Source organism: Eleutherodactylus coqui, chromosome 10, assembly GCF_035609145.1.
Source record: "Eleutherodactylus coqui strain aEleCoq1 chromosome 10, aEleCoq1.hap1, whole genome shotgun sequence".
NCBI lineage: Eukaryota > Metazoa > Chordata > Amphibia > Anura > Eleutherodactylidae > Eleutherodactylus > Eleutherodactylus coqui.
Window position 1 is genome coordinate 72925067 of NC_089846.1, and position 26096 is coordinate 72951162.

Below are 26096 nucleotides of genomic sequence, written 5' to 3' on the forward strand. Positions count from 1 at the left end.
CAGTGCGGTGGCCAGGGGTAGAGGCAGGGCCAGACCGAATAATCCACCAACTGTTTCCCAAAGCGCCCCCTCGCGCCATGCCACCCTGCAGAGGCCGAGGTGCTCTAAGGTCTGGCAGTTTTTCACAGAGACGCCTGACGACCGACGAACAGTGGTGTGCAACCTTTGTCGCGCAAAGCTCAGCCGGGGAGCCAACACCAACAGCCTCACCACCACCACCATGCGCAGACATATGATGGCCAAGCACCCCACAAGGTGGGACGAAGGCCGTTCAGCGCCTCCGGTTTGCACCCCTGCCTCTCCCCCTGTGCCCCAACCTGCCACTGAGATGCAACCCCCCTCTCAGGACACAGGCACTACCGCCTCATGGCCTGCACCCACACCCTCATCTCCGCTGTCCTCGGCCCCATCCAGCAGTGTAGTTCAGCGCACCGTCCAGCCGTCGCTTGCGCAACTGTTGGAGCGCAAGCGCAAGTACGCCGCCACGCACCCGCACGCTCAAACGTTAACCGTCCGCATAGCAAAATTCATCAGCTTTGAGATGCTGCCGTATAGGGTTGTGGAAACTGAGTCCTTCAAAAGTATCATGGAGGCGGCGGCCCCGTGCTACTCAGTTCCCAGTCGCCACTACTTTTCCCGATGTGCCGTCCCAGCCCTGCACGACCACGTCTCCCGCAACATTGTACGCGCCCTCACCAACGCGGTTACTGCCAAGGTCCACTTAACAACGGACACGTGGACAAGCACAGGCGGGCAGGGCCACTACATCTCCCTGACGGCACATTGGGTGAATTTAGTGGAGGCTGGGACAGAGTCAGAGCCTGGGACCGCTCACGTCCTACCCACCCCCAGAATTGCGGGCCCCAGCTCGGTGGTGGTATCTGCGGAGGTGTATGCTTCCTCCACTAAAGCACCCTCCTCCTCCTCCGCAACCTCTGTCTCGCAATCAAGATGTGTTAGCAGCAGCATGTCGCCAGCAGTCGGTGTCGCGCGGTGTGGCAGCACAGCGGTGGGCAAGCGTCAGCAGGCCGTGCTGAAACTACTCAGCTTAGGCGATAAGAGGCACACGGCCCACGAACTGCTGCAGGGTCTGACACAGCAGACCGACCGCTGGCTTGCGCCGCTGAGCCTCCAACCGGGCATGGTCGTGTGTGACAACGGCCGTAACCTGGTGGCGGCTCTGCAGCTCGGCAGCCTCACGCACGTGCCATGCCTGGCCCACGTCTTTAATTTGGTGGTTCAGCGCTTTCTGAAAAGCTACCCACGCTCGTCAGACCTGCTCGTAAAGGCGCGCCGGCTCTGCGCACATTTCCGCAATTCCCACACGGACGCTGCCACCCTGCGCACCCTGCAACATCACTTTAAGCTGCCAGTGCACCGACTGCTGTGCGACGTGCCCACACGGTGGAACTCTACGCTCCACATGTTGGCCAGGCTCTATGAACAGCGTAGAGCTATAGTCGAATACCAACTCCAACATGGGCGGCGCAGTGGGAGTCAGCCTCCTCAATTCCTTTCAGAAGAGTGGGCCTGGTTGGCAGACATCTGCCATGTCCTTGGTAATTTTGAGGAGTATACCCAGGTGGTTAGCGGCGATGCTACAATCATTAGCGTCACCATTCCTCTGCTATGCATCTTGAGAAATTCCCTGCAAAGCATAAAGGCAGCTGCTTTGCGCTCGGAAACGGGGGCGGTGGAAGACAGTATGCCGCTGGATAGTCAGGGCACCCTCCTGTCTATTTCTCAGCGCGTACAGGAGGCGGAGGAGGAGCATGAGGAGGATGAGGAGGAGGGGGAAGAGACAGCTTGGCCCGCTGCTGACGGTACACCGGCTGATTGCCTGTCATCCTTTCAGCGTGTATGGCCTGAGGAGGAGGAGGAGGAGGAGGAGGATCCTGAAAGTGATCTTCCTAGTGAAGACAGCCATGTGTTGCGTACAGGTACCCTGGCACACATGGCTGACTTCATGTTAGGATGCCTTTCTCGTGACCCTCGCGTTGCACGCATTCTGGCCACAACGGATTACTGGGTGTACACACTGCTCGACCCACGCTATAAGGAGAACCTGCCCACTCTCATTCCCGAAGAGGAAAGGGGTTCGAGAGTGTTGCTATACCACAGGACCCTTGCGGACAAGCTGATGGTAAAATTCCCAGCCGACAGCGCTAGTGGCAGAAGGCGCAGTACCGAGGGCAAGGTAGCAGGGGAGGTGCGGAGATCGAGCAGCATGTACATCCCAGGCAGTGCAACAGTCTTTAAGGGCCTGGACAGCTTTATGGCTACCCATCAAGACTGTGTCACCGCTCCCCAGTCAGGGCTGAGTCGGCGGGAGCACTGTAAAAGCATGGTGAGGGAGTACGTAGCCGATCGCCCGACCATCCTCTGTGACGCCTCTGCCACCTACAACTACTGGGTGTCGAAGCTGGACACGTGGCCTGAACTAGCGCTGTATGCCCTGGAGGTGCTTGCTTGTCCTGCGGCTAGCGTCTTGTCGGAAAGGGTGTTTAGTGCGGCTGGGGGAATCATCACAGATAAGCGTACCCGCCGACAGTGCCGACAGGCTAACACTCATCAAGATGAACAAAGCCTGGATTTCCCCAGACTTCTCTTCTCCACCAGCGGACAGCAGCGATACGTAAGCATTACGTAGGCTGCACCCGCGGATGGAAGCTACGTTCTCTCTCACCATCCAAAACGGGGACATTTCTGCTTCATCAATCTGTGTCTAATATTCCTCCTCCTCCTCCTGCTCCTCCTCCTGAAACCTCACGTAATCACGCTGAACGGGCAATTTTTCTTAGGGCCACAAGGCTCACTCATCTAATTTTTCTAAACAATTTTTATATGTTTCAATGCTCTTAAAAGCGTTGAAACTTTAACTTGAACCAATTTTTCGTTAAACTGGGCTGCCTCCAGGCCTAGTTACCACTTAAGCCACATTAACCAAAGCGATTAATGGGCCTGTCTTGAGTGCTACTATTGCTGACATGGAACGAAGACTACGCTCCCGCTATACTGCTGCTTCGGAATTGTTACTGGGGCCTGTCTTGAGTGCTACTATTGCTGACATGGAACGAAGACTGCGCTCCCGCTATACTGCTGCTTCGGAATTGTTACTGGGGCCTGTCTTGAGTGCTACTATTTCTGACATGGAACAAAGACTGCGCTCCTCCTATAATGCTGCTAGTGATATGTTAGTGGGGCCTGTCCTAATGCTACGGCTGAAATGTTACGAATTCTGGGCTCTGCCTATACCGCTGCTAATGGTATGTCTCTGGGGTGTGGAAACAGAGGCTTCCCAAAGACATGATGGCGGCGAGGCCATTTCCCACCAACGCGGTTACTGTTAAGGTGCATATAACCACGGACACGTGGAGAGGACACGTGGTGCCTCAAAAACATCCCCCTCCTCCTCCAACAGGGAAAACATTCTTGGCAAATGCCTTTGCATTGGTTCGTCTGGTGGCAGTCCAAGAATTTCACCTTTACCGACACTACAAGAGAGCCCCCCCACCATCCCCCCGCCACGGCCCACTTAATCCTGGCCACAGTCCGAAAACCAACAAAATAAAACCGCGCTACTAGGTCCGCAGTCACCACCACATTACCACCAACGCGGTTACTGTTAAAGTACATATTACCAGTCTGACTGGGGCATGCAGACACCTTGACAGAATGAATAGTGTGTGGCACATAGGTTCCCCATTGCTATGCCCACGTGTGCAGCTCCTGATGGCGGTGGCACAGGATTCTATTTCTCATTGCTTCTGTACAGCATTGTGGGCTATCGCCCCGCCCCTTTTAAAGAGGGTCGCTGCCTAGCCGTGCCAACCCTCTGCAGTGTGTGCCTGCGGTTCCTCCTCATGGCAGACGCACTTCTAAATAGACATGAGCGTGGTGTGGCATGAGGGCAGCTGAAGGCTGCGCAGGGACACTTTGGTGTGCGCTGTGGGGGGGAAGGGGGGCGGTTGGTCAGCATGTAACCCAGGAGAAGTGGCAGCGGAGTGTCATCCAGGCAGTGATTGTGCTTTGTTGTAGCTAGTGTGGTGCTTAGCAAAGGTATGCATTGCTAATGAGGGCTTTTCAGAAGTAAAAGTTTTTGGGAGGGGGGACCTGTGAACTTGAGATGCAGCCCAACACGTAGCCCCTCGCCTGCCCTATCCGTTGCTGTGTCGTTCCCATCACTTTCTTGAATTGCCCAGATTTTCACACATGAAAACCTTAGCGAGCATCGGCGAAATACAAAAATGCTCTGGTCGCCCATTGACTTCAATGGGGTTCGTTATTCGAAACGAACCCTCGAACATCGCGGGAAGTTCGTTTCGAATAACGAACACCCGAACATTTTGGTGTTCGCTCATCTCTAGTTGGGACCCATTAGCTTTTAATATTTATGACATAATCAATGCTCGTGCCAAATTTCCCATTTCTATGACACCGGAAAGTAAAGAAATTACATTCCGCACGTAAATTTTCAACGCTAATTCTTTTGCGCATAGAATTGAATAATGGAGTTGGGACCCATTCGCTTTTCCTATTTATGACATAATCAATGCTCGTGCCAAATTTCCTGTTTCTATGACACCGGAAAGTGAGAAAATTACATTCCACACGTTAAATTTGGATGGTAATTCTTTTGCGCATAGAATTGAATAATCGAGTTGGGACCTATTAGCGTTTCCTATTTATGACATAATCAATGCTTGTGCCAAATTTCCTGTTTCTATGACACCGGAAAGTGAGAAAATTAGATTCCGTACGTAAAATTTGGACGCTAATTCTTTTGCACATAGAATTGAATAATCAAGTTGGGACCCATTAGCTTTTCCTATTTATGACATAATCAATGCTCGTGCCAAATTTCATGTTTCTATGACACCGGAAAGTGAAAGAATTAGATTCCGCACGTAAAATTTCGACGCCAATTCTTTTGCGCTAGAATTGAATAATGGAGTTGGGACCTATTAACTTTTCCTATTTATGACATAATCAATGCTCGTGCCAAATTTCCCGTTTCTATGACGCCGGAAAGTGAGAAAATTACATTCCGCACGTAAAATTTGGACGCTAATTCTTTTGCGCATAGAATTGAATAATCAAGTTGGGACCTATTAACTTTTCCTATTTATGACATAATCAATGCTCGTGCCAAATTTCATGTTTCTTTGACACCAGAAAGTGAGAAAATTAGATTCCGTACGTAAAATTTGGACGCTAATTCTTTTGCGCATAGAATTGAATAATCGAGTTGGGACCCATTAGCTTTTCCTGTTTAAGACATAATCAATGCTCGTGCCAAATTTCCCGTTTCTATGACACCGGAAAGCGAAAAAATTACATTACGTACGTAAAATTTCGACGCCAATTCTTTTGCGCATGGAATTGCATAATGGAGTTGGGACCCATTAGCTTTTCCTATTTATGACATAATCAATGCTCGGGGCAAATTTTACATTTCTATGACACCGGAAAGTGAGAAAATTAGATTCCGTACGTAAAATTTGGATGCTGATTCTTTTGTTCATAGAATTCAATAATCAAGTTGGGACCCATTAGCATTTCCTATTTATGACATAATCCATGCCCGTGCCAAATTTCATGTTTCTATGACACCGGAAAGCGAAAAAATTAGATTCCGTACGTAAAATTTTGACGCCAATTCTTTTGCGCTAGAATTAAATAATCGAGTTGGGACCCATTTGCTTTTCCTATTTATGACATAATCAATGCTCGTGCCAAATTTCCCGTTTCTATGACACCGGAAAGTGTAGAAATTACATTCCGCACGTAAATTTTCGACGCTAATTCTTTTGCGCATAGAATTGAATAATGGAGTTGGGACCCATTCGCTTTTCCTATTTATGACATAATCAATGCTCGTGCCAAATTTCCCGTTTCTATGACACCGGAAAGTGAAAAAATTAGATTCTGCACGTAAAATTTCGACGCCAATTCTTTTGCGCTAGAATTGAATAATGGAGTTGGGACCTATTAACTTTTCCTATTTATGACATAATCAATGCTCGTGCCAAATTTCCCGTTTCTATGACACCGGAAAGTGAGAAAATTACATTCCGCATGTAAAATTTGGACGCTAATTCTTTTGCGCATAGAATTGAATAATCAAGTTGGGACCTATTAACTTTTCCTATTTATGACATAATCAATGCTCGTGCCAAATTTCATGTTTCTATGACACCGGAAAGTGAAAAAATTAGATTCCGTACGTAAAATTTTGACGCCAATTCTTTTGCGCTAGAATTAAATAATCGAGTTGGGATCCATTTGCTTTTCCTATTTATGACATAATCAATGCTCGTGCCAAATTTCCCGTTTCTATGACACCGGAAAGTGAGAAAATTACATTCCGCACGTAAAATTTGGCCGCTAATTCTTTTGCGCATAGTATTGAATAATCGAGTTGGGACCCATTAGCTTTTCCTATTTATGACATAATCAATGCTCGTGCCAAATTTCCCGTTTCTATGACACCGGAATGTGAGAAACTTAGATTCCGTACGTAAAATTTGGACGCTAATTCTTTTGCGCATAGAATTGAATAATCAAGTTGGGACCCATTAGCTCTTCCTATTTATGACATAATCAATGCTCGTGCCAAATTTCCAGTTTCTATGACACCGGAAAGTGAAAAAATTACATTACGCACGTAAAATTTCGACGCCATTTCTTTTGCGCATGGAATTGAATAATGGAGTTGGGACTCATTAGCTTTTCCTATTTATGACATAATCAATGCTCGGGGCAAATTTTACATTTCTATGACACCGGAAAGTGAGAAAATTAGGTTACGTACGTAGAATTTGGACGCTAATTCTTTTGCGCATAGAATTGAATAATGGAGTTGGGACCCATTAACTTTTCCTATTTATGACGTAATCAATGCTCGTGCCAAATTTCCCGTTTCTATGACACCGGAAAGTGAGAAAATTACATTCCGCACGTAAAATTTGGACGCTAATTCTTTTGCGCATAGAATTGAATAATCGAGTTGGGACCCGTTAGCTTTTCCTACTTATGACATAATCAATGCTCGTGCCAAATTTCCCATTTCTATGACACCGGAAAGTGAGAAAATTACATTCCGCACGTAAAATTTCGACGTTAATTCTTTTGCGCTAGAATTGAATAATGGAGTTGGGACCCATTAGCTTTTACTCTTTATGACATAATCAATGCTCGTGCCAAATTTCCTGTTTCTATGACACTGGAAAGTGAAGAAATGACATTCCGCACGTAAAATTTCGACGCCAATTCTTTTGCGCTAGAATTGAATAATCAAGTTGGGACCTATTAACTTTTCCTATTTATGACATAATCAATGCTCGTGCCAAATTTCATGTTTCTATGACACCAGAAAGTGAGAAAATTAGATTCCGCACGTAAAATTTGGACGCTAATTCTTTTGCGCATAGAATTGAATAATCGAGTTGGGACCCATTAGCTTTTCCTATTTATGACATAATCAATGCTCGTGCCAAATTTCCCGTTTCTATGACACCCGAAAGTGAGAAAATTATATTCCGCACGTAAAATTTGGACGCTAATTCTTTTGCGCATAGAATTGAATAATCGAGTTGGTACCCATTAACTTTTCCTATGTATGACATAATCAATGCTCGTGCCAAATTTCCCGTTTCTATGACTTTGGGAAATGAGTGATTTAGATTATGTACGTAAAATTTCGACGCCAATTCTTTTGCGCTAGAATTGAATAATCGAGTTGCGACCCAATTTTTTTTCCTATTTTGGAGATAATCTATGCTTGCGCCAAATTTCATGTTTCTAGGACATTGGGAAGTTGGAGAACTTTTGGCGAGTCAGTGAGCCAGTGAGTCAGTGAGGGCTTTCAGCTTTATATATATAGAATAGCTGATATACCCGGCTTCGCCGGAGTTAATTTGGTACTGGTATTTATCTGGTGTTCACACGGAAAATCTTATGAAGCTGTGGATACTTTAGAGATACCGAGGAAAAACATATGTTTACCATTTTGCATAGTTCTCTGCGTTACCCAGGAAACACCACGGGGAGGTAACCATGCGACGTTTCCTTTATATAAAATGACATCAGAAAGTGAAAGTATTTGATTAGGTACATAAAATTTGGACACTAATTCTTTTGCGCTTAGAATTGAATAATCGAGTTGGGACCCATTAGCGTTTCCTATTTATGACATAATCAATGCTCGTGCCAAATTTCCCGTTTCTATGACACCGGAAAGGGAAAAAATTAGATTCCGGATGTAATATTTGGACGCTAATTCTTTTGCGCATAGAATTGAATAATCGAGTTGGGACCCATTAGCTTTTCCTATTTATTACATAATTAATGCTCGTGCCAAATTTCCCATTTCTATGACACCGGAAAGTGAAAAAATTACATTACGCATGTAAAATTTCGACGACAATTCTTTTGCGCATGGAATTGAATAATGGAGTTGGGACCCATTAGCTTTTCCTATTTATGACATAATCAATGCTCGGGGCAAATTTCACATTTCTATGACACCGTAAAGTGAGAAAATTACATTCCGCACATAAAATGTCGACGCCAATTCTTTTGCGCTAGAATTGAATAATCGAGTTGGGACCTACGAACTTTTCCTACTTATGACATAATCAATGCTCGTGCCAAATTTCCCGTTTCTATGACACCGGAAAGTGAGAAAATTACATTCCGCACGTAAAATTTGGACGCTAATTCTTTTGCGCATAGAATTTAATAATCGAGTTGGGACCCATTAGCTTTTCCTACTTATGACATAATCAATGCTCGTGCCAAATTTCCTGTTTCTATGACACCGGAAAGTGAGAAAATTACATTCCGCACGTAAAATTTGGACGCTAATTCTTTTGCGCATAGAATTTAATAATCGAGTTGGGACCCATTAGCTTTTCCTATTTATGACATAATCAATGCTCGGGGCAAATTTTATATTTCTATGACACCGGAAAGTGAGAAAATTAGATTTCGTACGTAAAATTTGGACGCTGATTCTTTGGCGCATAGAATTGAATAATCAAGTTGGGACCCATTAGCTTTTAATATTTATGACATAATCAATGCTCGTGCCAAAATTCCCGTTTCTATGACACCGGAAAGTGAAGAAATTACATTCCGCACGTAAATTTTCGACGCCAATTCTTTTGCGCTAGAATTCAATAATGGAGTTGGGACCTATTAACTTTTCCTATTTATGACATAATCAATGCTCGTGCCAAATTTCCTGTTTCTATGACACCGGAAAGTGAGAAAATTACATTCCGCACGTAAAATTTGAACGCTAATTCTTTTGCGCATAGAATTGAATAATCGAGTTGGGACCCATTAGCTTTTCCTATTATTGACATAATCAATGCTCGTGCCAAATTTCCCGTTTCTATGACACCGGAAAGTGAGAAAATTATATTCCGCACGTAAAATTTGGACGCTAATTCTTTTGCGCATAGAATTGAATAATCGAGTTGGGACCCATTCGCTTTTCCTATTTATGACATAATCATTGCTCGTGCCAAATTTCCCGTTTCTATGACATTGGGAAATGAGTGATTTAGATTATGTACGTAAAATTTCGACGCCAATTCTTTTGCGCTAGAATTGAATAATCGAGTTGCGACCCAATTTTTTTTCCTATTTTGGAGATAATCTATGCTTGCGCCAAATTTCATGTTTCTAGGACATTGGGAAGTTGGAGAACTTTTGGCGAGTCAGTGAGTCAGTGAGGGCTTTCAGCTTTATATATATAGAATAGCTGATATACCCGGCTTCGCCGGAGTTAATTTGGTACTGGTATTTATCTGGTGTTCACACGGAAAATCTTATGAAGCTGTGGATACTTTAGAGATACCGAGGAAAAACATATGTTTACCATTTTGCATAGTTCTCTGCGTTACCCAGGAAACACCACGGGGAGGTAACCATGCGACGTTTCCTTTATATAAAATGACATCAGAAAGTGAAAGAATTCGATTAGGTACATAAAATTTGGACACTAATTCTTTTGCGCTTAGAATTGAATAATCGAGTTGGGACCCATTAGCGTTTCCTATTTATGACATAATCAATGCTCGTGCCAAATTTCCCGTTTCTATGACACCGGAAAGGGAAAAAATTAGATTCCGGATGTAATATTTGGACGCTAATTCTTTTGCGCATAGAATTGAATAATCGAGTTGGGACCCATTAGCTTTTCCTATTTATTACATAATTAATGCTCGTGCCAAATTTCCCATTTCTATGACACCGGAAAGTGAAAAAATTACATTACGCATGTAAAATTTGGACGCTAATTCTTTTGCGCTAGAATTGAATAATGGAGTTGGGACCTACGAACTTTTCCTACTTATGACATAATCAATGCTCGTGCCAAATTTCCCGTTTCTATGACACCGGAAAGTGAGAAAATTACATTCCGCACGTAAAATTTGGACGCTAATTCTTTTGCGCATAGAATTTAATAATCGAGTTGGGACCCATTAGCTTTTCCTACTTATGACATAATCAATGCTCGTGCCAAATTTCCTGTTTCTATGACACCGGAAAGTGAGAAAATTACATTCCGCAAGTAAAATTTGGACGCTAATTCTTTTGCGCATAGAATTTAATAATCGAGTTGGGACCCATTAGCTTTTCCTATTTATGACATAATCAATGCTCGGGGCAAATTTTATATTTCTATGACACCGGAAAGTGAGAAAATTAGATTTCGTACGTAAAATTTGGACGCTGATTCTCTGGCGCATAGAATTGAATAATCAAGTTGGGACCCATTAGCTTTTAATATTTATGACATAATCAATGCTCGTGCCAAAATTCCCGTTTCTATGACACCGGAAAGTGAAGAAATTACATTCCGCACGTAAATTTTCGACGCCAATTCTTTTGCGCATAGAATTCAATAATCAAGTTGGGACCCATTAGCTTTTAATATTTATGACATAATCAATGCTTGTGCCAAATTTCCTGTTTCTATGACACCGGAAAGTTAAGAAATCACATTCCGCACGTAAAATTTCGACGCTAATTCTATTGCGCATAGAATTGAATAATGGAGTTGGGAACCATTAGCGTTTCCTATTTATGACATAATCAATGCTCGTGCCAAATTTCTTGTTTCTATGACACCGGAAAGTAAGAAAACTACATTCCACACGTAAAATTTGGACGCTAATTCTATTGCGCATAGAATTGAATAATCGAGTTGGGACCTATTAGCGTTTCATATTTATGACATAATCAATGCTCGTGTCAAATTTTCCGTTTCTATGACACCGGAAAGTGAAGAAACTACATTCCGCACGTAAAATTTTGACGCTTATTCTTTTGAACATAGAATTGAATAATGGAGTTGGGACCCATTAGCTTTTCCTATTTATGACATAATCAGTGCTGTTGCCAAATGTCCTGTTTCTCTGACACCGGAAAGTGAGAAAATTAGATTCCGTACGTAAAATTTGGACGCTAATTCTTTTGCGCATAGAATTGAATAATCGAGTTGGGACCTATTAGCATTTCATATTTATGACATATTCAATGCTCGTGTCAAATTTTCCGTTTCTATGACACCGGAAAGTGAAGAAATTACATTCCGCACGTAAAATTTCGACGCCAATTCTTTTGCGCTGGAATTGAATAATCAAGTTGAGACCTACGAACTATTCCTACTTATGACATAATCAATGCTCGTGCCAAATTTCACGTTTCTATGACACCGGAAAGTGAGATAAGTAGATTTCGTACGTAAAATTTGGACGCTAATTCTTTTGCGCTAGAATTGAATAATCTAGTTGGGACCTATTAACTTTTCCTATTTATGATATAATCAATGCTCCTGCCAAATTTCGAGTTTCTATAACACCGGGAAGTGAGAAAATAAGATTCCGTACGTAAAATTTGGACGCTAATTCTTTTGCGCATAGAAATTAATAATCATGTTGGGACCCATTAACTTTTCCTATTTATGACATAATCAATGCTCGGGCCAAATTTTAAGTTTCTATGACATTGGAAAGTGACAGATTTAGATTACGTACGTAAAATTTTGACGCCAATTCATTTGCGCGAGAATTGAATAATCGAGTTGGGACCCAATAACTTTTCTTATTTTGGAGATAATCTATGCGTGTGCCAAATTTCATGTTTCTACGACATCGGGAAGTTGGAGAACTTTTGGCAAGTCAGTCAGTCAGTGAGTCAGTGAGGGCTTTCAGCTTTATACATATAGACTAGCTGATATACCCGGCTTCGCCCGAGTTAATTTGGTACTGGTGTTTATCTGGTGTTCACACGGAAAATCTTATGAAGCCGTGCTTACTTTAGAGATACTGAGGAAAAAAATATGTTCACCATTTTCCATAGTTCTCTGCGTTAGCCAGGAAATACCACGGGGAGGTAACCATGGGACGTTTCCTTTATATAAAATGACATCAGGAAGTGAGAGAATTTGATTACGTACATAAAATTTGAACACTAATTCTTTTGCGCATAGAATTGAATAATGAAGTTGGGACCCATTAGCTTTTCCTATTCATGACATAATCAATGCTCGTGCCAAATTTACAAAAATTACATTCTGCACGTAAAATTTCGACGCCAATTCTTTTGCGCTAGAATTGAATAATCGAGTTGGGACCTATGAACTTTTCCTATTTATGACAAAATCAATGCTCGTGCCAAATTTCACGTTTCTATGACACCGGAAAGTGAGAAAATTAGATTCCGTACGGAAAATTTGGATGCTAATTCTTTTGCGCATAGAATTGAATAATGGAGTTGGGACCCATTAGCGTTTCCTATTTATGACATAATCAATGCTCGTGCCAAATTTCCCGTTTCTATGACACCGGAAAGTGAAATAATTGCATTCCGCGCGTAAAATTTCGACGCCAATTCTTTTGCGCTAGTATTGAATAATCGAGTTGGGACCCATTAGCTTTTCCTATTTATAACATGATCAATGCTCGTGCCAAATTTCCTGTTTCTATGACACCGGAAAGTGAAGAAATTACATTCCGTACGTAAAATTTTGACGCTAATTCTTTTGCGCATAGAATTAAATAATGGAGTTGGGACCCATTAGCCTTTCCTATTTATGACATAATCAATGCTTGTGCCAAATTTCCTGTTTCTATGACACCGGAAAGTGAAGAAATTACATTCCGGACGTAAAATTTGGACGCTAATTCTTTTGCACATAGAATTGAATAATGGAGTTGGGACCCATTAGCTTTTCCTATTTATGACATAATCAGTGCTTGTGCCAAATTTCCCGTTTCTAGGACACCGGAAAGTGAAGAAATTACATTCCGTACGTAAAATTTGGACGCTAATTCTTTTACGCATAGAATTGAATAATGGAGTTGGGACCCATTAGCTTTTCCTATTCATGACATAATCAATGCTCGTGCCAAATTTCCCGTTTCTATGACAACGAAAAGTGAAAAAATTACATTCCGCACGTAAAATTTCTACGCCAATTCTTTTGCGCTAGAATTGAATAATCAAGTTGGGACCTATTAGCTTTTCCTATTTGTGACATATTCAATGCTCGTGCCAAATTTCGAGTTTCTATAACACTGGGAAGTGAGAAAATTAGATTCCGTACGTAATATTTGGACGCTAATTCTTTTGCGCATAGTATTGAATAATCGAGTTGGGACCCATTAGCTTTTCCTATTTATGTCATAATTAGAGATGAGCGAACATATTCTTCCGAGCTTGATACTCGTTCGAGTATTAGCGTATTCGAGATGCTCGTTACTCGTGACGAGTACCACGCGATGTTCGGGTTACTTTTACTTTCATCTCTGATACGTTAGCGCGCTTTTCTGGCCAATAGAAAGACAAGGAAGGCATTACAACTTCCCCCTGCGACGTTCAAGCCCTATACCACCCCCCTGCAGTGAGTGGCTGGAGAGATCAGGTGTCACCGGAGTATAAAAATCGGCCCCTCCCGCGGCTCGCCACAGATTTGTTCTGACATAGAGGAGGGAAAGTGCTGTTGGTGCCGGAGCTGCTATAGGGAGAGTGTTAGGAGTATTTTAGGCTTCAAGAACCCCAACGGTCCTTCTTAGGGCCACATCTAACCGTGTGCAGTACTGTGGAGGCTGCTTTTTGCAGTGTTGCACAGTTTTGTTTTTTTTTGGTATATCGGCCGTGCAGAGCATTGCGCCCTGCAGTAATACTCCAGGGCCAGAAGTGGTGGTTAGGCAGGGACAGAAGACATATTGATTGAATATAGGCAGTGGGCCTTTGCAAAAACATTTGGGGGAAAAAAACTATTTGGGCTGCCTGTCACTGTCCTCAGTGTTCTGGGTCTCTGCTGGGTGTAGTTGTCCTCCAAATTCATACGCAGCCAGCTAAGTGTTACAGCAGGCTTGCGCAAAATTATTTCCTGGCTCTGTGTTGGCTGTTACATCACATTCCAGTCCACAGTGCAACAGTCTGCAGTTCTTTGACATACTCCAGGGCCAGAAGTGGTGGTTAGGCAGGGACAGAAGACATATTGATTGAATATAGGCAGTGGGCCTTTGCAAAAACATTTGGGGGAAAAAATCTATTTGGGCTGCCTGTGACTGTCCTCAGTGTTCTGGGTCTCTGCTGGGTGTAGTAGTCCTCCAAATTCATACGCAGCCAGCTAAGTGTTACAGCAGGCTTGCGCAAAATTATTTCCTGGCTCTGTCTGGGCTGTTAAATCACCGCTGTATTGCAGTCCACAGTGCAACAGTCTGCAGTTCTTTGACATACTCCAGGGCCAGAAGTGGTGGTTAGGCAGGGACAGAAGACATATTGCTTGAATATAGGCAGTGGGCCTTTGCAAAAACATTTGGGGAAAAAAATCTATTTGGGCTGCCTGTCACTGTCCTCAGTGTTCTGGGTCTCTGCTGGGTGAAGTAGTCCTCCAAATTATTTCCTGGCGTTCCGTAAGCGAAGTCAGCCTCCAACCACAGACCAATAAGCGGCACATTTAATTACAGCGTTCTGTTTCTGCACTACTGGTAATACACCATGCTGAGGGGTAGGGGTAGGCCTATAGGACGTGGACGCGGGCGAGGACGCGGAGGCCCAAGTCAGGGCGTGGGCACAGGCCGAGCCAGTGTGGTGGCCAGGGGTAGAGGCAGGGCCAGACCGAATAATTCACCAAATGTTTCCCAAAGCGCCCCCTCGCGCCATGCCACCCTGCAGAGGTCAAGGTGCTCAACGGTGTGGCAGTTTTTTACAGAGACGCCTGACGACCGACGAACCTTTGTCGCGCCAAGATCAGCTGGGGAGCCACCATCACCAGCATGCGCAGGCATATGATGGCCAAGCACCCCACAAGGTCTCTCAGTGCAGCGTCCAGACGTCGCTAGCGCCACTGTTTGAGCGCGAGCGCAAGTACGTCACCACGCACCCGCACGCTCAAGCGTTAAACGTGCACATTTGCAAATTGATCATCCTGGTGATGCTGCCGTATAGGCTTGTGGAAACGGAGGCTTTCAAAAGCATGATGGCGGCGGCGGCCCCGCGCTACTCGGTTCCCAGTCGCCACTACTTTTCCCGATGTGCCGTCCCAGCCCTGCACGACCACGTCTCCCGCAACATTGTACGCGCCCTCACCAACGCGGTTACTGCCAAGGTCCACTTAACAACAGACACGTGGACAAGCACAGGCGGGCAGGGCCACTATATCTCTCTGACGGCACATTGGGTGAATTTAGTGGAGGCTGGGACAGAGTCAGAGCCTGGGACCGCTCACGTCCTACCCACCCCCAGAATTGCGGGCCCCAGCTCGGTGCTGGTATCTGCGGTGGTGTATGCTTCTTCCACTAAACCACCCTCCTCCTCCTCCTCCTACGCAACCTCTGTCTCGCAATGAAGATGTGTCAGCAGCAGCACGTCGCCAGCAGTCGTTGTCTCGCGGCATGGCAGCACAGCGGTGGGCAAGCGTCAGCAGGCCGTGCTGAAACTACTCAGCTTAGGAGAGAAGAGGCAGACGGCCGACGAACTGCTGCAGGGTCTGACAGAGCAGACCGACCGCTGGCTTGCGCCGCTGAGCCTCCAACCGGGCTTGGTCGTGTGTGACAACAGCCGTAACCTGGTGGCGGCTCTGCAGCTCGGCAGCCTCACGCACGTGCCTTGCCTGGCCCATGTCTTTAATTTGGTGGTTCAGCGCTTTCTGAAAAGCTACCCACACTTGTCATACCTGCTCGGAAAGGTGCGCCGGGTCAGCGCACATTTCCGCAACTCCAAGACGGACGCTGCCACCCTGCGGACCCTGCAACATCGGTTTCATCTGCCAGTGCACCGATTGCTGTGCGACGTGCCCACACAGTGGAACTCTACGCTCCACATGTTGGCCAGACTCTATGAGCAGCGTAGAGCTATTGCGGAATACCAACTCCAACATGGGCGGCGTAGTGGGAGTCAGCCTCCTCAATTATTTACAGAAGAGTGGGCCTGGTTGGCAGCCATCTGCCAGGTCCTTGGAAACTTTGAGGAGTCTACCCAGATGCTGAGCGGGGATGCTGCAATCATTAGCGTCACCATTCCTCTGCTATGCATCTTGAGAAGTTCCCTGCAAAGCATAAAGGCAGACGCTTTGCACTCGGAAACGGAGGCGGGGGAAGACAGTATGTCGCTGGATAGTCAGAGCACCCTCATGTCTATATCTCAGCGCGTTGAGGAGGAGGAGGGGGAGGAGCATGAGGAGGAGGGGGAAGAGACAGCTTGGCCCACTGCTGAGGGTACACATGCTGCTTGCCTGTCATCCTTTCAGCGTGTATGGCCAGAGGAGGAGGAGGAGGGGGAGGAGCATGAGGAGGAGGGGGAAGAGACAGCTTGGCCCACTGCTGAGGGTACACATGCTGCTTGCCTGTCATCCTTTCAGCGTGTATAGCCAGAGGAGGAGGAGGAGGAGTAGGAGGATCCTGAAAGTGATCTTCCTAGTGAGGACAGCCATGTGTTGCGTACAGGTACCCCGGCACACATGGCTGACTTCATGTTCGGATGCCTTTCTCGTGACCCTCGCGTTACACGCATTCTGGCCACTACGGATTACTGGGTGTACACACTGCTCGACCCACGGTATAAGGAGAACCTTTCCACTCTCATTCCCGAAGAGGAAAGGGGTTCCAGAATGATGCTATACCACAGGGCGCTAGTGGACAAACTGATGGTAAACTTCCCATCCGACAGCGCTAGTGGCCGAAGGCGCAGTTCCGAGGGCCAGGTAGCAGGGGAGGCGCAGAGATCAGGCAGCATGTACAGCGCAGGCAGGGGACCATTCTCCAAGGCCTTTGCCAGCTTTCTGGCTCCCCAGCAAGACTGTGTCACCGGTCCCCAGTCAAGGCTGAGTTGGCGGGAGCACTGTAAAAGGATGGTGAGGGAGTACGTAGCCGATCGCACGACCGTCCTCCGTGACGCCTCTGCCCCCTACAACTACTGGGTGTCGAAGCTGGACACGTCACCTGAACTTGCACTGTATGCCCTGGAGGTGCTTGCTTGTCCTGCGGCTAGCGTCTTGTCAGAGAGTGTGTTTAGTGTGGCTGGGGGAATCATCACGGATAAGCGTACCCACCTGTCAACCGACAGTGCCGACAGGCTTACACTCATCAAGATGAACAAAGCCTGGATTTCCCCAGACTTCTCTTCTTCACCAGCGGACAGCAGCGATACCTAAGCAATACGTAGGCTGCACCTGCGGATGGAAGCATCGTTCTCTATCACCATCAAAAAAGGGGACCTTTTTGCTTCATCAATCTGTGTATAATATTCCTCCTCCTCCTGCTCCTCCTCCTGAAACCTCACATAATCACGCCGAACGGGCAATTTTTCTTAGGCCCACAAGGCTCAGTCATATAATTTTTCTGAACAATTTTTATACGTTTCAATGCTCATTAAAGCGTTGAAACTTTCACCTCAACCAATTTTTATGTTAACTGGGCTGCCTCCAGGCCTAGTTACCAATTAAGCCACATTAACCAAAGCGATTAATGGGTTTCACCTGCCCTCTTGGTTGGGCATGGGCAATTTTTCTCAGGTACATTAGTACTGTTGGTACACCAATTTTTGGGGGCCCTCGCCTACAGTGTAATCAAATGAATTTTTAGCCCACCTGCATTATAGCTGACGTTACATCAGCTGTGTTGGGCACTGTAATGGGATATATTTATGTACCACCGGTGGGTTCCATGGAGCCACCCATGCCGTGGGTCCACAGAGAGTTGTAACTGCATGTGTCCACTTCTAAAGAACCCCAGTCTGACTGGGGCATGCAGTGTGGGCCGAAGCCCACCTGCATTAAGCACGACATTACCTCAGCTGTGATGGGCAATGCAATGGGATATATTTATGTACCGCCGGTGGCTTCCTGGCACCCACCCATGCTGTCGGTCCACAGGGACTTCACAATAGGGAGTTGTACCTGCCTGTGTCTATGAATTAAAAACCCCTGTCAGGTTGGGGCATACAGTGTGGGCCGAAGTCCACCTGCATTTAATCGGACGTTACCTCAGCTGTGATGGGCACTGCAATAGGATACGTTTATGTACAGCCGGTGAGTTCCAGGGAGCCACCCATGCTGTGGGTGCACACGGAATTCCCATTGCGGAGTTGTACCTGCCTGTGACTATTTACAAAAAAAACGCGGTCTGACTGGGGCATGCAGACACCTTGACAGAATGAATAGTGTGTGGCACATAGGTTCCCCATTGCTATGCCCACGTGTGCAGCTCCAGATGGAGGTGGCACAGGATTGGATTTCTCATTGCTTCTGTACAGCATTGTGGACTATCGCCCCGCCCCTTTTAAAGATGGTCGCTGCCTAGCCGTGCCAACCCTCTGCAGTGTGTGCCTGCTTTTCCTGTGGCAGACGCACTTATAAATAGACATGAGGGTGGCGTGGCATGAGGGCAGCTGAAGGCTGGGCAGGGACAGTTTGGTGTGCGCTTTGGACACTGGGTCGTGGGGGGGGGGGGTTGGGCAGCATGTAGCCCAGGAGAAGTGGCAGCGGAGTGTCATGCAGGCAGTGATTGTGCTTTGTTGGAGGTAGTGTGGTGCTTAGCTAAGGTATGCATTGCTAATGAGGGCTTTTCAGAAGTAAAAGTTGTTGGGAGGGGGGGCCCACTCTTGCCGCTATTGTGGCTTAATATTGGGACCTGGGAACTTGAGATGCAGCCCAACATGTAGCCCCTCGCCTGCCCTATCCGTTTCTGTGTCGTTCCCATCACTTTCTTGAATTGCCCAGATTTTCACAAATGAAAACCTTAGCGAGCATCGGCGATATACAAAAATGCTCGGGTCGCCCATTGACTTCAATGGGGTTCGTTACTCGAAATGAACCCTCGAGCATCGCGATAATTTCGTCCCGAGTAACGAGCACCTGAGCATTTTGGTGCTCGCTCATCTCTAGTCATACTCGATGCTCGTGCCAAATTTTAAGTTTCTATGGCATTGGGAAGTGACAGATTTAGATTATGTACGTAAAATTTCGACGCCAATTCTTTTGCGCTAGAATTGAATAATCGAGTTGGGACCCAATTTCTTTTCCTATTTTGGAGATAATCTATGCTTCTGCCAAATTTCATGTTTCTACGACATTGGGAAGTTGGAGAACTTTTGGCGAGTCAGTCAGTCACTGAGTCAGTCAGTCAGTGAGGGCTTTCAGCTTTATATATATAGATGTATTGCAGTATTTTGCTGGATTTTATTGATATTTTTGAACACTGTATAGTGATAGTATTTGAATACTGCGATCTTTTAATTTACTGCATGGGATGTGTATTTAACCCCTTAAGGACGTGGCCCTTTTTTTGTTTTTTTTTCCTCACCCCTTTTAAAAAATCATAACTCTTATTAATCTATAGACGTCGCTGTATGAGGGCTTGTTTTTTGCAGGACGAGTAGTATTTTTCAATGGAACTATTTAATGTATTATATAATGTATTGAAAGACTTTTAAAAAATTCTAAGTGGAGTGAAAAGGAGAAAAAATGAAATTTCTCTATCTTTGGGTGCACATACTGCAATGAAAATGACCAGATAACTTTATTCTGTGGGTCAGTACAATTACTAAGATACCAAATTTATATACTTGTTTTTTTGCTGTACTACTTTTATTTTTTTTAAATTATTTTCTGCCGCCATCTTCTGTCTGCAATAACTTTTTTATTTTCCCATCAACATAGTTGTGCGGGACACTCTGTAGTTTGCATTGGTACTATTTTCGAATACACAAGATTTTTTTGTTACATTTTTTCTTCTAGATAGGGTGACCGCAAAATAGCAATTCTGGTGTTCTTTATTTTTTCTGACAGCGTTCACTGTGCGGGGTAAATTATGCTTTACTTTGATAGATCGGGCTTTTATGGACGCAGCAATACCAGATATGTACTTTTGTTTTGTTATTTAGATTATAGTATTATAAATTTTTTCAAAAGGTTGTTTTTTTTTAATAACTTTTTTTTAAATAATTAGTCAAATTTACATAGCATTACATTATACGGCGATCTGCCAGACAGTCTATCAAGCCATGCCTGTAGCTTGATAGGCAATTTGAAATGACAGTCCTGGGGTCTTTCACAAGGCCCTCAGCTGCCATGACACCCGCAGTCAGGGCATTTAAATACCGCTGTCAGAACAGACTGTGGCATTGAAATAGTTAACAGCTCTGATAAGCCCTAGAGAGACAGGTGCAGCACATGAGGGAAAGATAAAAATAAAAGATCAATATCAGACCTGATGGTGGACTGTCAGCATGTTGTTAGGCTCTTTCCCTCATGTGCTGTGTCTAGAGATGAGCGAGCATACTCGTCCGAGCTTGATGCTCGTTCGAGTATTAGGGTGCTCGCGATGCTCGTTACTCGAGACGAGCACCACGCGGTACTCGTCTCGATTAAACGAGCACTGACCATTGAATTCAATGGAGCCAGCAATACAGCAGGCTCCATTGAAAGCAATGGGCTACCGGCGAGCGCGGGATGAATTTTCGGGAAGGGCTTAAAAATATAAGCCCTTCCTTGAAATTCATCCAGAAATGTGTAAAAAGTAAAAAAATATATATACTCACCTTGTCCCGGCAGACGGAGTTCAGCCGCGGCCGGCCGGCAGTTCTCCTGAACTGCTGTGAGTAGTATTCAGCAGCCGGGGATTTAAAATCCCCGCCTGCTGAATGAGCTGCCTCTGATTGGTCACAGCCTCACCAATCAGAGGCAGCTCTCACTCACCCATTCATGAATGGGTGACTGAGTGCTGCCTCTGATTGGCTCAGTGCAGGGACCAATCAGGGCAGCTCTCTGATTGGCTCCCTGCGCTGAGCAAATCAGAGGCAGCACTCACCCACCCATTCATGAATGGGTGAGTGAGAGCTGCCTCTGATTGGTGAGGCTGGGACCAATCAGAGGCAGCTCATTCAGCAGGCGGGGATTTTAAATCCCCACCTGCTAAATACTACAGAAAGCAGTTCAGGAGAACTGCCGGCCAGACGCGGCTGAACTCTGGCTGCAGCGGAAAGGTGAGTATTCATTTTTTTTTATTTTTACACATTTTAGGATGATTTTCAGGTAAGGGCTTATATTTTTAAGCCCTTCCCGAAAATTCATCCCGCGCTCGCCGGTAGCCCATTGCTTTCAATGCTGCCGGCTGTATTGCCGGCTCCATTGAATTCAATGGGCTAACATCGTTCTTCTCTGCCACAGCTGTTACAGCTGTGGCAGAGGAGAACGATCTTTATGCTGACAGTGCGGGGGGGGGGGGGGGGGGTCTTACTCTTGCCACTATTGTGGCTTAATAGTGAGACCTCGGAGCCCGAAATGCAGCCCTGCATGTTGCTCCTCGCCTGCCCTATCCATTTCTGTGTTTTTTACATGACTTTGGTGACTTCCTAAGATTTTCACAAATGAAAACCTTAGCGGAGCACCAGTCATATACGAAAATGCTCGAGTCGCCCATTGACTTCAATGGGGTTCATTACTCGAAACAAACTCTCGAGCATCACTGAAAGTTCGACTCGAGTAACGAGCACTCGAGCATTTTGGTGCTTGCTCAACTCTAGCTGTGTCTAATGGTCACTCAAAATAGAAACTTTATTTTATTGTCTTTAGGAGAGTTTTTCATGAAGTTCATTTATTAGTGATGATTTTGGAATGGTCTCTCAGTCTTAGGGCTTATTCGGACGTGCGTATATCAGCTGGGTTTTCATGCCCAGCAGATATACGCGGTCTCTCTCTGCAGAGGGAGGAGGCGGGCCGAGCCAGGAACAATGCACTGAGCTCCCGCCCCTCACCACTATTTGCAATGGGAGGGGGCAGGACGGGGCAGAACTTAGCTCCACCCCGTCTTGCTCCTCCCGTTGCAAACCATGGTGAGGGGCGGAGAGGTGGAGGGAGCTTAGTGCACTGCTCCTGGCCCGCCTTCTCCCCCTGCAGAAAGGGGCAATGTATATCGTCCGGGCGTGAAAACCCGGCCGATATACGCACATCGGAATAAGCCCTTAAAATTACTGCAGAGGTGACACTGTTATCATTCCCCAGCACTTCATTACAATAGTGCTGATCATTATGGCTTATTTACTTAGCCTTTTCTTTTGTTGTTTTTCTTTTTTGTATGTTTGTTGTTTTTGAGCTTTTCTCCTTCAGAGTTTACCAGAGGACCTCAAATAACAGAGTGTCTTCTATAGTGCTGCCTCTTGTCACTGTTTTCTCTCCATTGTAGTCAATTTGCGTGTGGGTTAAAACAACAGATTCAGCTTTAGGGCTTAGTTACACGAGCGATTTTTTTAAAGTACATGTACAGGTGCGATTTAAAATCACCTCTACATAGAGCCAATGCTTTCCAATGGAAACGGTCACATGTCTGATTTTTACATGCGCCCAAAGAAAAAAAAATCGCACCTGTTAAAAAATAGGACAGCATTTATTGCATATGTTAAAAGCGTGTAACCGAAGGAAAGAAATGTGAAACCCCTAGATGCTATCACAACCTGGGGCTTCACCTAGTTGTCAGTGGGGCCGGTGGCAGCAGCACCGGCCCCATTAAATACATAGGGAGTAGATCGCACTTCACTGTCACAGCTGTGGCAGAGAAGTGCAATGCTATCCCATTGCTTTCAATGGGGCCAGCGCTGCTGCCTCCCCATTGAAAGCAATGGGATAAAGGCAACCCCTGCAGTGATGTTTTTTTGGGGGGTGGGGGCTTAAAATATAAGCCTACCCTGAAAATCATCCCTAGCTGTAGAAAAAAAAAGATTAACTCACCTAGATGTGCTGTCCGGCTCTTTTCCCTGTCCCTGGCAGTCGTCTTCTATATTCTGGTGGTCGGGGATTGAAACATCCCTGCCAACAGAAAGCGCTGCCTCTGATTGGCTGAGCACTGTGACAACTTTAGAGGCAGTGCTCAGCCATTCATTGAATGACAGCTGATGACAGCCCCACCCCCACCCCCCCAAAAAATCATTGCTGCAGGGGTTGCCTTTATCCCATTGCTTTCAATGGGGTGGCAGCAGTGCCAGCCCCATTGAAAGCAATGGGATAGCATCACACTCCTCTGCCACAGCTGTTACAACTGTGGCAGGGGAGCGCGATCTACTGCCTATGTTTTCAATAGGGCCGGCGCTGTTGCTACCGGCCCATTGACATCAATGTGAAGCCAATGACATATGAGGCAATTTTTTAAATAGCTTTTTCACTGACTTTCTCTTCCATTTTTTTGTTTTATTGGGGGTAAAAAGCTAAAAAAATATATATTTTTCCTAACATTTATAGTTATTTTTTTAATTAGTGTAAATATACGCTAAAATAAAGTATGGGAATGGGTTCATTATTTTGTTTAGGATGTTTTGATATATAACCTGCATGGTTTTGGATTACAGGGTGCATACAGCAATGGTTTTGGTTGGCGTTGGCTTTGGGTTATTTTCTTTCTTATGTAATTTTGTTTTATTTAGTAATGTAATTTTTTTTTTACTATCTATGTTCCCCATGACATCGTATAAGAACTCTGTGGGAGATTGACATGGTCTTTTTTTTAAATTTGTCATTTTTCCACTGTATCTGTGGCATCCATAGAAACCCCAGTTACAGGGAAAACATACCCTGCAGTGACAGTAGTCACTGGCAGAGCTGATCAGGGTCTGCAAAGACTCTGTAGCTCTGCTATAGCAAGGGGTCCCGGTGGTCACATGACGCCAGCTCGCGTAGTGGAAGAAACAATTCCACTTTCACTCTTTAGTACATAGTACTCATTGAGTGCTATGTACCCAGGAAAGGAGAAGGCAGAAGAGGTTAAAAGACACTTCTCTCTCTTCCTCCGGGTTATCAGCTGTGACTAACAGCTGACAACCTGTCCTGCTTCTCTGACTAATTGCAGGAGCAAAGGTTTTAATCCCACACTGTATTTTTACTATCATCTGGGATTAAAACAAGTGCCATAAATTTACTGTGCTTGCTCCTTATTGGGTTAAAAGAAGCATAGAGTCAAGATCACGTGAGGTAATTATTATCCTCTACTCTTCCTTAGTCAGACCTCATCTGGAATACTGTGTCCAGTTCTGGGCACCACACTTTAAAAAAGACATTGATAAAATGTAGCAAGTTCAGAGAAGAGTTACCAAGATGTGAGCAGTCTGCAAATCATGGCCTATGAGGAACAGGTAAAGGATCTTGAAATGATTAGCTTGCAGAAGAGGTGGTTGAGAAGAGACTTAATAGCTGTCTACAAATATCTGAAGGGTTGTCACAGTGCAGAGGGATCAGCCCTATTTTCATTTGCACAAGGAAAGACTAGAAGCAATGGGATGAAACTGAAAGGGAGGAGACAGATTAGATATTAGTCAGTGAGGGGAATCAATGAGTGGAACAGGTTGCCACGGGAGATGGAGAGTTCTCCTTCAATGGAAGTCTTCAGAGGCTGGACAGACATCTGTCTGGGATTATTTAGCTATCCTGTATTGAGGAGGGTGTTGGACCCGATGACCCCGGAGGTTCCGTCCAATTCTACCATTCTATGATTCAAGTGCACCAGCCTGACAAACAGCTGATCGACATGGGTCCTGGGTTATGGACTTATGCAAATCTACTGTTGATGACCTATTCTGAGGATAACTTGACAACCACTTTAAAAGGAGATAGAGTGCTATACCTGTGCTGCAACTGCTTTAGTTTCAGGATTAGTGATGATACCCGAGGTCAGATCTCACTATTTTTAAAGTGATAGCATGTTCTAGTGATATGCCATTACTTAAGATGAAAATATACCTTTAAGCTCTCCATGATGTATTAGTTTCTATTATGTATGTGGCACTTCATGGTGTTTATCAGTATTATTTAGGTTCTATATGGCAATGTTTCATTTGATCTGCATAGTTTTCATTCTTCTTGCATATAAAGATACATTTCCTCTTTATTAGTGACCATGACAGTATTCAAACCTCTGCTGACTCTTCAGGAAGGAACAATCCTTCCTTTCCTAAATACAAAGGCCTGACAGCTGTGATGGTATCTGTATCTGCCAGGAACAATATGGATATAATATCTCACACAATAATCCTCATGAGATGAATAGAAATATCACATTAACTACTGACTTCATGTTGGAGAATAATTCTCAGATTCTTGCTGTAACTTCTACACCCTGGTGTCTCATTACAGGAATTGTATCAGTACGTTTAATACATTAGACCAATGATCATCACGGTCATTAAATGCTACTTTCACACAATCATCTACATAGATCGCGGCAGGGAAGGGGTTAACTGCGGTGGGCGCATCTCAGATGCACCCCCGCTGTTGCATCGGCAGGCTGGCTATGACTGACAGCCGACTCCCGCTGTGGGATAGCGCGAGATCATAAGTGATCTAGCGCTATCCCCAGGACGTAAGTTTACGCCCTGTTGCGGGAAGTACCCCGCTGCCAGGACGTAAACTTACGCCCTGGAGCGGGAAGGGGTTAATAGCAGCTGCTTTGTCAGTTTTGGGAGTTAAAAAATTGCACACTTGCATAACCAATTTATGGGCTTCGCTTTGATGTCAGAGATGTCGGGGTACACCTTAGCAGTCAGTTCTGTAAGAGATGTCACCACTATGGCTAAACTTGGTGTTCTGA